This window comes from Protobothrops mucrosquamatus, unplaced genomic scaffold (genome assembly GCF_001527695.2).
Source record: "Protobothrops mucrosquamatus isolate PMUCROS unplaced genomic scaffold, P.Mucros_1.0 scaffold48, whole genome shotgun sequence".
Taxonomy (NCBI): Eukaryota; Metazoa; Chordata; class Lepidosauria; order Squamata; family Viperidae; genus Protobothrops; species Protobothrops mucrosquamatus.
Window position 1 is genome coordinate 213,462 of NW_015386430.1, and position 13,782 is coordinate 227,243.

Below are 13,782 nucleotides of genomic sequence, written 5' to 3' on the forward strand. Positions count from 1 at the left end.
ACACTGTTAGTAGAAAGTTTGTGTTCTTCTTTCTCCACTATATTAAAATATATATACCTATAAAAATGCATCAACTTTAGAGCTTTACACATGGATTAATTTATTAATTAGCCATACTATTATCGAACTTTATTCGCTATAGTCACTTAGATGGAAAACATTTTAATTTTCTACACATTATTTGAATGCTAGGTCTCTCATCTGTGTCAAATGCAGGGAGCCTTAAAAGTGTGAATTCAGATGAATTAGCAAATTTGGCATGAGCACAAATCTATTCAAAAGTATTCAAAGAATGAACAGATTAAAAAAAAGACTTAGATTAGTAATTTTATTCTTTGCATGTTACATTTTGGGTTTAATTTTAAAAAATACAGTTAGCCTTTATTTCTCATACTGCAACATGGAAAGCAATGGCAGATATTGTAAGTACTGTATCAGCCCTTATGTTTTGGGAATTCAAATCTTCCTTCAGCTCTTATTTTACTTTCTATCTCTTATCAACTATTCACTATTCTGAGCTAGACAGCCTTTGCTCTGCTTCATCATGAGTCTGTCCTCCTTGGGAACATTTATTAGAGGCTAAGGAGAGGGCTATACCACATAGTCTTGGGTAATTACTGCTTTAAAATCCTAAAAGATACCATGGATACACAAGGCAATTCACACTAACATGAACTTGATCAAAGGCATGTTTCACACATCACATGACAATCAATCAAACAAGCAAACAAACAAACCTTTATTCAGTCATAGACAGCAAGTAGAATACAGAAAACCACAATTAATTAAAATAAAAAAAAGAAATGTATTTATATATGTATGTAAGTACACTATGTATGTATGTATGTAGTTTCTTAGGATTTGGCTCTGTGTGGTCTCGATTCCAGTTGTCATAGGTTGTACAGTGACAGAACTTCTAATGTATTGGCTTCACTGGAAAAGTTGGGATGCATTCAAAGATGTTTCTGCCTTGAAAATAGCCCATGTTGAACTGTTTAGCACAGGAAACATTTTATGGCATTTTGCATTATGTAATAAACTGTTTTATGATAATTTTATGTCATAAAATGTTTTACATAATTGGCCAAATTTCAATTCCACAGGAGATAGGGGTCCTACATTTGGACACATTCTGTAAAATAGCCCATTTTATGTACTTTGGTTCAAAAATTGTTGCCCTATGATGCACCATTTCACCCAGTTAAAGGTTATGATGAGAAATGTAGTAGTATCTAGATGTCTTCTGATCAAACTGAGGAGATTCCATCTGTTTCATTAGCTTTCTGCATTTAATTTAACCTGTGCATATAAGGTAACCTGAATCCTTGCCTCACAATTTAATTACCTTGAGCTTAAGGACAATCCCTTTTTTCCAATATTCATAGGTCTTTAAAAATGTGAACTATAGTACACTAGACCAGCTATCTCTGCTAGCTAGTAGCAAGCCAGGTATAACCTACTGGTCTTCTGTTTTTATTAATAAGGTATTTGATACTTTAGTTTCACAATTAACTGTGCTGCCCAATACTTTTCAGTGTGTTTTCATTTGTGAGTCTGAGTATGTATGTGCTCTTATATGCACACAAAATTGTGACTCATATCTTCCCTCCTTTAGTATCTAAACACAAGTAAAGTGTATGCATACAAATTAAAGTAGGACTGTTGCCATAGGCAGGCTGCTTCTTAGCCATGCCAAAGTAGAGTACTTTGTATTGACTGTGGGAAAGTATTTGCTTTTATTATTAATAGTATTATTATTATTATTTTTAACAACACAGTCATGAGAAGGACTCTCACTTTAAAAACAATTGTTTCAAAATTATGTCCCTAGGAACTAAGTTCTAATTTTATTCCTGTTTCAAGTGTGTCTGTATGCAATAATATATTCAGTTATTTCCACTAGGGATTTTTTATATATATATATATATATAATTGGGAAAAATGTCTTGCTCGGTTTTTTAAAAATAACTTTATAAAGATTTTAAACAAGAATGATAAAAATTAAAATAAACTAATATTTAAAGAAAAGGAAATATAAAGGTTACTTCCAAATTTATTTTATAGTTGTTATAGGTATAAATTAAAAATAATGTTTACAGAATGACTTTAATTTTTCTATAATCTATTTTTTTTTCTAATCAACAAAACCATAAATCATAAGTTCATTTTTTTTCTATCTCACACAAAAGTCTGTGAGGGATTTCTAATTAGCATTAAACATAGCTAATGTCTTTTCTCTTATCAAAGATGTCAATTTGCTCATCCCCATCCATTCCTCTCATTGTGGCTAATGTTGAATCTTTCCCTTTTTCTGCCTATAATAATCTCACTGCATTTAGCATGTATGGGTAGTCCTCAACTTACAACCACTTATTTAGTGACCGTTTGAAGTTATGTCATTGAAAAAATCTGACTTATGGCCATTTTTCACATTTATAACCATGGTCACATGAACAAAATTCAGACACTCAGCAATTAGCTCATATTTATGATGGTTGCAATGTCCAGGGTCATATGATCACCTTTTGCAAAGTCAATGGGGAAGCCAGATTCACTTAACAACCATGTTACTAACTTAACAACTGCAGGAATTCACTTAACAACTTGGCAAAAAAGGTCGTAAAATGGGCAAAATTCTTTTAAAATCCTTGCTTATTAATGGAAATGTTGGGCTCAATTTATAAACCTTTGTGTATAAAAACAAAAGTCATTTTTTAGTAATGTTATGCCTATTTATAGGATATTAAATTTTCATTTTGGCAACTTGACTAAGGATTAAGGGAACACTTGATAAAATACTGTCTCTGGACAGCCTGTGGTGGTAGTTGAAGTTGGAAGGGATCTTGGAGAACATCTAGTCCAACTCCTGTAGGATCTATTATTACATCTTTCTGTACAAAAGACCATGTAAACTCTTTTTAAACACTTTCAGTAAACCAGAATCAATGTATCATCTCCTGGATTCCTACAATTATGAGATGTTCTCTGTTTCCAACTGAAATCTGATTCCTTGTAATTTAATCCCATTCTTTCTTGTCCAGACTTCTGAAACAAATGTGAACTACCGGTACTTTGTTCTCTCTTCTACAAAACAGTCCTTTCAATAACTATCATGCCTACCAGCTTTCTCCTCTTTTCCAGAATAAATGTACTTACTCTCTCCTTGATTTTCTCAAATTGTGTTGCTCCAAGCTTTCTGTAGTATTTAGGGTATAAAATAAATGCTGGTCAATATTTTTAATACACAGTGCTGTGGAGCAGAAGCCCTGATAGGCATCAAAAATGTTGTTGAACACTGGTGAACATTACTTTTAAAAGTGGTCTCCAGTTTTTGCCCAAGAATGCTGGCAAGGATGTTGGGAGTGTCATAGTTTATGAGTAAATGCAATGCATGGTGTCCATGTTGATCTGGCTCTGTAGGTTTACAATTTGAACAGTTAATTTAGTTAAGAAGATCTTAGTGATTGTCTGTAAAAAGCCATATGCAGTGGTTGGATTCAGCCGGTTCGCACCACTTCGGCAGAACCAGTAGTTAATTTTTTATTGCCCAGGCCCAGAATGGACTTCCGGAAACAGCATCCACACAGAGAACCGGTTGTTCACATATTTGAATCCCACCACTGGCCATATGTACCTCTCATCCCATCTTTCCTCTGCTTTTCTCTTACCACAAATTCATCTTTTAAAGATGTATATCACAAAAACTTTGTTAGTCCTTTAAGGTGCTATAAACTTTTTATTTTTGCCTATTGCACATTAATAGTTACTCTTTTAGCATTCCTTGACCTGCATCTTAGCTAATTATCAGGACTATTATCTTTCCACAACAGCTTATAGAATTAAAGCCATACAAAATGGAGCTCAAGAACTTTGATGGCACAAGGAGGCCATGTTTATTCTTTTACTACCATTACTATTACTACTTGTTATTATTGTTGTCCTAAGCAGAAAAAGTACCCACTAATTCATGTGCTGCATATAAATTATGAAATGTATTGCTGTGAAACATTGTGCAAGCATAATTTGCTTATAAAATGGCCCAGAGTTTCCTTTCACTTCAAAAGTATATGCAGAAAAAAGATCGTTGGATGGCTATCACTTCCATGTTCTTGTTATAGATTTTCATCAGTGCCTGAGAAACAGGTTGCTGATTTAGATTTTTTTATCTGATTTAGCAGAGATCTTTGAGATCCAGTGTAATTAGGAACTACTCAAGAGTTCATCCAATACTAATATAATTCTAAGGTTTTCCTGCAGACAATAATTGTACAGGGAAAATGATACATTTAGCTATAATTCTAGATTTTTGCAATGTTCTAGTATGAAAAATGGCATCACCATCATCATCTCACTAGGCCAAGCTATTTAGAAACTTCAGACCAAACATAGAATGAATTGCACTAACATAATTTATGTGGCTTTTTACAAGTGCCACTAACCAATCAAATTGCAGCCATAAAGAGTAGAAACAGTGCTCTGACATACCAGCTGCAAGTAAAAAAAAATTTTTTTTAATTCATAGTACTTTGTCCTTCACAGCACATTTCATTGATGCAAACCTGGTCAGACATATCACAGTTACTGAAACAGTTCCAATGATAAGTCAGCTCCCCCTCTAGACACTCAGTGGATTTAAGTCACCCAACATAGTATACTATTTGGTTGGTCCCAAACCCTCTTTAATCAATAAGCCAGGATTGTTGTCATCCCCATATTGCAGAGGTTGTAATTTTTCTGAGGGTACTACATGGTCTTCTTGCAGAAATGACATTTGAATTGGGGCCTTTCATTCCTGGCCTTTACGTAATGCCATACCAGCAACAACTTACAGTCTTAAGATACATTCAAAGGCACTTAGGAAATGTCATCGTTGACTTTAGTCAGAACACTGGTAAGAAACAAAACTATATATAGCGGGTTCTTTTGGTGTTCTGCTTTTCCTCAGTGAAACTACACTAAAATGTGGCAGCATTTAGAATACTCAAAGACTAAGATTAACTGGAGTAAATGGCTATTTTCTATTTTCTTTAACACATTTAGTACTTAAGTTCTACTGGTTATTAAATTGCTATAAACATCTTGAATTAATACTTGAATTTTGGTTAAAACAAAGAAATAAATAATTTCCTCTGCCCCTCTTGGGGAAAACCATGATAGCAATTGAATTTTCTGAATTACCTCCATATTGTATATTTTTTTCCTTCTAAATCTAACAATCTTTTTGTGCTGCATTAATTTGACTTCTATTCCAGTTGATAACGATATTGCTTGTATCATTCATTGTAATGGACATTTCTGCTTTACTGCAACTTTCATTTAGAATTTCACAAAAGCAGCTTAAACAACAGGTTACAAACTTATGTCCTTTTTTTCAAAGTTGAGAAAGGTAGGAAGCTACATAAGAGATACATCAGAGATTTGACTTCATTAAGCACAAGATTTAAAAAAAAATAGCTTGCCATCTTGCCCTCTTCCAAAAAACAGAGAAGAGAAATTTAGGAGTTTTCTATATCATCCCACATGCTTTGAGGTGCTTGAGGTATGGACTGCAGAATTCATAGCTGGATTTGAGTCATAATAATATGTCAGCTACTTCAGTCAAATATGCCAATCAAGTTTTTTTAAAGAAAAAAATGTCACGTGTTAGTGTAAATAGACTAATTTGGTATTATTTTCAATGCTCTTCTGAATTATGCTCATGCATTCACTCATATGGTTCTGTAGCATGGTGGCTATGATACCCAATAGGACTTGTGGGGAGGCATATTATTGGCTCATTGTTGGCCAGTGCTGTTTCCTTGTCTTTCATTATCAGCAATGTCCTTCCTTATATTAGCCAGTTTGGGTGGGAGCCTGCTAGTACTAGCTGGTTTAATCTGTGTACTAGGCATTTATATACTGCTATTATCCCACAAGGTAACTGGATTTTCTTGTTTTTCTTTGAAGATGTTTCGCTTCTCATCCAAGAAGCTTCTTTAGCTCTGACTATAGTATAGTATTATATTATATTATATTATATTATATTATATTATATTATATTATATTATATTATATTATATTATATTATATTATATTATATTATATTATATTATATTATATTATATTATATTATATTATATTATATTATATTATATTATATTATATTATATTATATTATATTATAATATTATATTATTATATTATATTATATTATATTATATTATATTATATTATATTATATTATATTATATTATATTATATTATATTATATTATATTATATTATATTATATTATATTATATTATATTATTATATTATATTATATTATATTATATTATATTATATTATATTATTATATTATATTATTATAGTATAGTATAGTTATAGTATAGTATTGTATTGTATTGTATTGTATTGTATTATATTATTATATATAATATAATATATAATAATATAAGGAACGGTTGCTGGAATTGGGTATGTCTAGTTTAACAAAGAGAAGGACGAGGGGGGACATGATAGCAGTGTTCCAGTATCTTAGGGGCTGCCACAAAGAAGAGGGAGTCATGCTATTTTCCAAGGCACCTGAAGGCAGGACAAGAAGCAACAGATGGAAACTAATCAAGGAGGGAAGCAACCTAGAACTAAGGAGAAACTTCCTAACAGAACAATTAATCAGTGGAACAACCTGCCTCCAGAAGTGGTGAATGCTCCAACACTGGAAGTTTTTAAGAAGAGACTGGACAGCCATTTGTCTGAAATGGTATAGGGTTTCCTGCCTGAGCAGGGGGTTGGACCAGATTACCTCCAAGGTCCCTTCCAACTTTTTATTATTATTATTATTATTATTATTATTATTATTATTATTATTATTATTATTATTATTATTATGGATTTATATTCCTTGTAGCTGGTCATTTGCATTCTTTTAGAGAGTCATTGAGGCCACCTGGAGATTTATCTGTGTCTTCAGAGTCACCTGAGTAGTGCAAATGGGTTTGGAGCCTTCTTGGAACTGCTGAAAGGACTGTGTTGTAGACTGGACTCCCCCCTCTGTTGAAAGATGTCTGCTATTGTGATGATGACTAGTTTCTATTCTGTGAGATTGTTATGGTCTTCTCTTTGGTCCTTATATTGATGTAATGTGTCTTCTTTTTCTCTCAAATGTTCTTCTAGTAATGTTCAATTTCTGTTGCAGTTAGGAGTAAATTTTGGATGGTTCTTTGGAGAACAGGGCATTTATCTTCTTGGCCTCTGTTTATCTAATGTATCTCCTTAGCCTTCTAGCCAGTGCTGTGAGTCTTTGTTTAGCAATCTCTAGGACTTCTAATGGAGCCAAGCTCTTGTATTTTTTCAGTAACTTATCCTTAATCTTTACACCATTCTATAATTCCATCAGCTGACAAACCTCTGAGGTGTCTTGATTTTAGCTCTAACTTCAGTTTCCCAGGGGAATATGTATTACTGGTTTTTTAAATCATTTTAACAATCTTTTTTAGAATTACATAAAAATGTCTATGGCATATACCAGTTCATTAATTTGAATAATGGTGATCATGGGGATTGTCATGAGGGTTCTGTTGGCATCTTCTAACATACTATCTAATAGTACTTATTTTGAGTATGGGATGTAATGTTCAATTTGTCTATCTCAAGTTGTGAGAGCAGCATCCTCTTCACTATGTTGAAGCATTGTAAGCCACCCTGGATCTCTATATATGAGTTGGGGAAGCTACATAAATTGGTTTAATAAATACATTGAATAACAAGCTATTTCTCAGTTAGTATGGATACAGGTCTTCTTTCCATTCATAATATCCTCATATCGTTCATATATCCCCTTTTATTAGATCTGCTGTTATAATAGCATTCCATCAATTCTAGATTCTTTTCTCTCATCCATGTATGGTTTGTTCCAATAGTCCACTTATCATCAGATCTTTCTGATTCTCCAACACCTGACATGGAACTTGTTAATCTGATGATGTCCAAGCCGGCATGACTCTCCTAGTTTGTATCATTCTCAAATTGAGGTAGGCAGGTGAAGCATTATAGGATCTTTGCCCAAGAATCCCTTCTGGTAAGATAGATACCAGCTGGGATTTGTACCCCAATCTCCCATGTCAAAGATGGTACTCTAACCAATACATTATTCTGCCAAAATAATTAAAATTTATTTATCTATTATAAAATAATTATTTATTTTTATATATGTAATTTTTATCGAGCATCACAATTAAAAGGTAAGAACTAATAAAAACTAAAAAAATAAAAGAATAAAAAGAAAAATAGTGCAAAAAATAAAAAAAATAAAATAAACTATAGAGAGAAATTACTTACCCCTTCATAATAACAAGTATAAACAATGTTAGTAAGTTTTAATTTTCTCTTAAAATACAACAAATTATATCAGCCCTGTATCTGATGTGTGAAAATGTCAAGATAATCTCCACTAGGCAAATGGACTGTTTCAGATGGATTCTTCTTATTTTATCTGTATTCTCAGCTGGATTCTCCATAGAAGATTTCATTGATCCCCACAGGCATTCATATATTATAGGACAAATTCTTCACTTGATATCATTCAACAATACCATTATGCTAGGAAAACTTTTATCTTTTTGATTTCTACCTGTCAGGCATAACTGCCCTATTAGGCAAAATGAACTATTAAAGTAGGCTTTTTTTTTAGTAAAAAAGAATTCTGCAACTGAAAAAAATTCAGTGTAACCAATTTTGCATAATGGAAAGAACATTGCTTTGATTGTCTAGGATAGGCTTCATGTCAGCTGTTTAAAATATGTTCCATGCCACCCTCCAGTTCTCCAGTTCTACCCTTGTGCCAAACATCCAGATATTCAAAGATTTGGTTAGAGTTCAGAGAATTGAGCTGTTGATTTCACCATCAAAGAAAATAACATTGCACAACATAATGAGAAATTAGTTAAGGGAGGATGGGAGAATCATTACTAAAATAAGAACACACCTAACTCTAGTAGTAGCTTAATGCTTAATTCCAGTATCTATCCATCTGTTTATCTGTCCATCCATCATGTAGCCATCCATCCAGGAAAATGTCTCTGCATTTTTTTTCTGGATTAAGTAATATGGAAGGAAGGAGGACTGTCCAGCACATGGAGTAAATGCCTTCCCTCTCTTGACTATTATTAAAGAAGGAACAGAGGTAGGATTCTTAGATTAAGTTTCCCATGTTCTGATGCCCAGATTCACATGCTTCAGATGAGATAATAAAACTGTATCTTATGTGACTAGTCCTATCCCTGTCTGAATGTTGCTCTAGGCAAAACAACATTATCACATAAAAAGAAAATAAAAATGTTTATGGGTAGTCTTCTTCATAATATTCTGGCTTTCTAAGTGCAAGATTTCCCATCTTTCATGAAAAAGCAATCATTCAACTTCATACGTCTCTCACTTGTAGTTTGAAGTAGTATACCCTACCAACAAAATTACTACTATTTCTGCTATATTATTGTAAGAATAGCCTCTATAGTACAAGTTACAGAATATGAATACAATAGCTTCTTTTGTCAAGTATCTCCTAGCAACGAATATCAAGGTAATGCTGCCTTTAATATAAAAGATAATATTATAACCATCACACTATACAACTATAGATACCATTTTCTTCTGTTATTCTCTTCTCTTTTAAAAACAGGTTGGTCACCACCTGGTGATAGTGAGTCCCACTGTTTAACTATGTTCTAGGAAGAAGCTGTTATTTCATCTGTCCTGAATTCCATGTCTTTCAGTTCAGTAAATGATGCTGATTATCGTGTTAAGAGAGTTTAGAGAAATACCTTATCATCTGTCATCATTATAATTTTGTATGCTACAACTCTCATTTATTTGCTTTTTATCAAGATGTTCCAAATGTTACAATCTTTTTCACAGCAAAATTCCTCCAGACATTCAAACTAAATCAAACTCTGCACTGAAAATCAAAAACCTTTCCCTTTTGATGACTATTCTTTTTATTTAAAAAAAACACTCAATCTATCAGCCTGCTTAATTGTGGCTGCAGGCCTCTTTCAGATCCACAGTGAAATACGAAGTTAGAACACGATGACAGACCATGCATTTATCTATCACAATTGTCTCTCCATGACTGAAATAATTATTATTCTATCTGAAAAGTGAGAGAAAGATGTATGTAAAGTCATATGAAGTTGTGTTTCAAATAACCAGGTATAAGAGGGAGGGGGCAAGAAGGTAAACTGAAATTATGCAAAAATGATGATCAGTATTCGATAATGTCATGACATAAATCCTGCCCTCACGTATTTGTGTTCTGATTTGTACAGACATTTGATTCAAAGGCATAAGTGTTTTTTTCTTTTCAGCATCATAATTATTCACGTTTCCTTCCTTGCTGCTCCTTCATAGATGCCCATGCTTTGAAAATCATTTAGCATGTGCAAAATAATATCACAGAAGGGCTTTAAATTATTCTTTATTTCTGAAGCTAAGTTACATTTCTGCCACCCTCCCTATTTACAGAAGAGATCAATATACTGGCTGCTTGCTGGATCAATTACCACAAGAAAAAAAAAAGCAGCATATTTATTCAGTCTTTAAAGCGGTACATATGAATTTATGCTTCTGTTTGCCTTCGTTGTTGTTTTTAAATGAGTTGCAAAGTGGCCACGGAATTATAGTAAGATTCTATGTGCATGCAATCTAACTAATCACTTTCTATCCCTTCATATTTTTTTATTCTTCATACATACAGAATCATACTTAAAAGAAATAATTGTGGAACTAAGGATATTTCATGGAGGCTTGGGCCTCTTCAAAACTATCAATTTATATGCAGAGAGGTAGAGTGGTAAATTTCCTACTTTAGCCTAGTCTGACAGTTTCAGTTTTATTGTCTATTTCAAAAACTATCCCACTAAATGTAATTCTGCATGTTTCAAAGCTTTTAATTTTATTGATTGTATTGTCCTAGTAGATGTTTTACTACATCAAATTAGCCTAATACTGGTATAGACTATGGATACTGGGATGAATGTACTAATTGGAGTCACTTGCAGAAAATTTTTCTCTTCAAAAATGTTCAGAAAATACACATTTCTGTTTATCTGCACTAACACACAAATTCACAGCATAGTGTTCACACAAACTTGTGCAAATACATTTTTTGTTTGAAAATCAGTATCTTAAGTTTCCCTTAAGGAAAACAAATCTAAATACTGCTAGTGTGCTTCAAGCCATTCTACGAAATGAATCCCAACAGGACAAACTCTTTATATTTCTGTTATTGGATTGCATTTGTTACCTGTGGGGATATTTGGAACAATTTCAGAGATAGATTTGTCATCATAGATGCACAGTGGGTTTAAAAAGAACCTGCAGACTGAGATGAAATGTCTTTTAAACACTGTTTTTTTCTTCTTAAATGCACAATATGAAATGCACATTTTGTTAAGTATCATACCAGCTTCTCCAAAGGGAAGCAAATTTTTCTCCGGTGAATCCTATAACTTTTATTATGTTATATTCTCATCTTTAAAAAAGAAGAAAAAAATTCATATATTTAGTACGTATTCTGTTTTTCTGATTTTTGGCAGTCTGAACTAAAATCATAGGCCAATGCAAGGCTGAAGTTAGGTCCCTATTTTTATATTTAATAACATCTATAATTAGACAGAAGAATTTGGAGTGTAATTTACATTAGAAGAAAGGAAAAGTGAACAATGGTGTTTTTTTTCTCCCTCTGAGTGAAAAACTACAAAAGTGTTAGTGGTGCAAATCAACATAGATTTTCAGGAATTCCTATCAAAACTTACTGGGATTTATTTCTACTGAACACAGCGGGTCCATAGAATGACCTGGATAGCTTTCTTATACTGGATTTACAAAAGAGATGAGTTAAAGTTGTGAAGAATTTTGTGGGAAGGGACAAAGAAAAAAATGACAAGAAATCAAATTCCAGGACTTTATCTGAGAGGATTAAGGATCAAGATTATCAAAAGTAAAAGGAATATAAAATGTGTTCATCTGATCAAAGCTAAAAATAGATATATTGTTATTTCTCAGAATCCTTAATAGATTTTTGCTGGCCAGGGCTAAATTATGAGGCTTTAAATATTTGCATATATGAGATGAGATATAGGGGAAAAGAGATAATGAGTTCCAAGGGTTAAGGCACAGAATTAGTTCAAGTCCAGTTAGTAAGCAAGATGCCAAGGCTTCTTACACATTATAATTTTAGGTTCAGTGGATGGCTAGTACATGCTGGAAATAAGGCTTGGATAATTTTTCATTACTTTTCTTAAGTTATTTCAAGCCTGAAGGAATGTAGAAATCATAGTAGTCTTGCAGGTAACATCACAGGGGTGTGTAGAACTGATTTTTTTTTAAATTTTTCTTTCATAGGACAGTGGACATAGACAATCCAAACCTGTATTTTACTTTAGATTATAAGGCATCCTGACTGCTCTGGGAATAGAATGCCAGCATTTAAATCAATGTTGTAATATTAATAGCAATAATTCTGCTCTCAAAATTGCCCTTTTACTGCTGAATTTTTCAGCTATAAGTTATTCAGTCAATCATTTATACATATAGCTCAATGGCAGAGTGCATATCCAATCTCTGGAATCCCCACTGCAATGTGATATCTGCAGGATAGAAAAGTCTTGTGACTAGAATCCTGGATTCCAGCTGCAGTCAGAATAGGCAATACTAGGGGCAGAAAGACAGTACCCTAATCTGATCAGAGTTATCAAAGTTATGTTTATTGCATAAAAATCAGTAGGAAATTCCCAGGTGGTGGGGATTACAGGAAAATGTACGGCAGGAAATTGAGAAAGCCTTCATCTTCCCATTGGATTGAGTGAGAAAATAGTGCTGCAGAAGAGTTACTGTCCTGAAACAGATTTCATTTATATCAGCGGATTTGTCTATTTAAATGATGAGGATCTGGAGCTGGTATTTTCCCTTTTACCAGCCAGGTCCCATGGCTAAATCTGCAGATTAAACTTTACCAATGCTACAAAGTATATGGCAAAAATATTTCAGGGAAGCATTCTGTAAATATCTTTACGGTAAGTGAGAGTGGATACTAGATCTGCATTTTTCATTCTATTTTGTTCTATTCATACAAAGTCCTTGCTTAACTTGCATTTGTTCAGCGACCACTCTAAATTATGATAGATTAAACAAAGAGATTTATGATAGGTAGCCTTGGCTGCTGCAGCACTCCATGGTCACATGAACAACTTCGGGCCAACTTGGGCTCACTTATATTTACAGTTGGCTCTGCCACCTAGTCCTGCTTGCCATCATGACCACTGCACTCTATGCTAGTACTATAGCACCTGGAACCTTATTTCTCACTGCATTCTTTAGCACTGGTAGAGCCATGGGAACTCTCACAGGCCTGCCACCCTTGCAATATTTCATACATTTCTGTTTTTAAAGGGTAAAGATGACAGAGGAGACTGTGAGCTCTAGTCCCGCTTAAGCATGAAAAAACGAGCTGATTGACTTTGCGTTTGTCACTCTGTCTCAGTCCAGCTTATCTCACAGACTTGTGGGGGAAAATAGGAGGAGGGAGGAGCTTTAGATATGTTCACCACTTTGAATTATATTTAAAAATAATAAAGGTTGGGTTTTTTAAAAAAATCCATTTACATATGTGCAATTCTGCTTTCTCATGTATTTGAGATGCAATTGTTTGCAGGTAAAAGTTTTTCCAGACTCACTTCATCCTATGAAAAAATAAAATAGATTCCACTCACTTAGAATAAGACTGGAAGTTTTGCAGTGCAGGGAA

The 13,782-nt window shown here is 33.3% G+C and overlaps 1 protein-coding gene across 1 annotated transcript in view; it reads left to right on the plus strand.

Annotated features, from left to right (window-relative positions):
* Positions 1-13,782, plus strand: part of STAC (SH3 and cysteine rich domain) — an 81,007-nt gene that overhangs the window by 31,176 nt on the left and 36,049 nt on the right. The gene's annotated exons all lie outside the window — the stretch shown is intronic.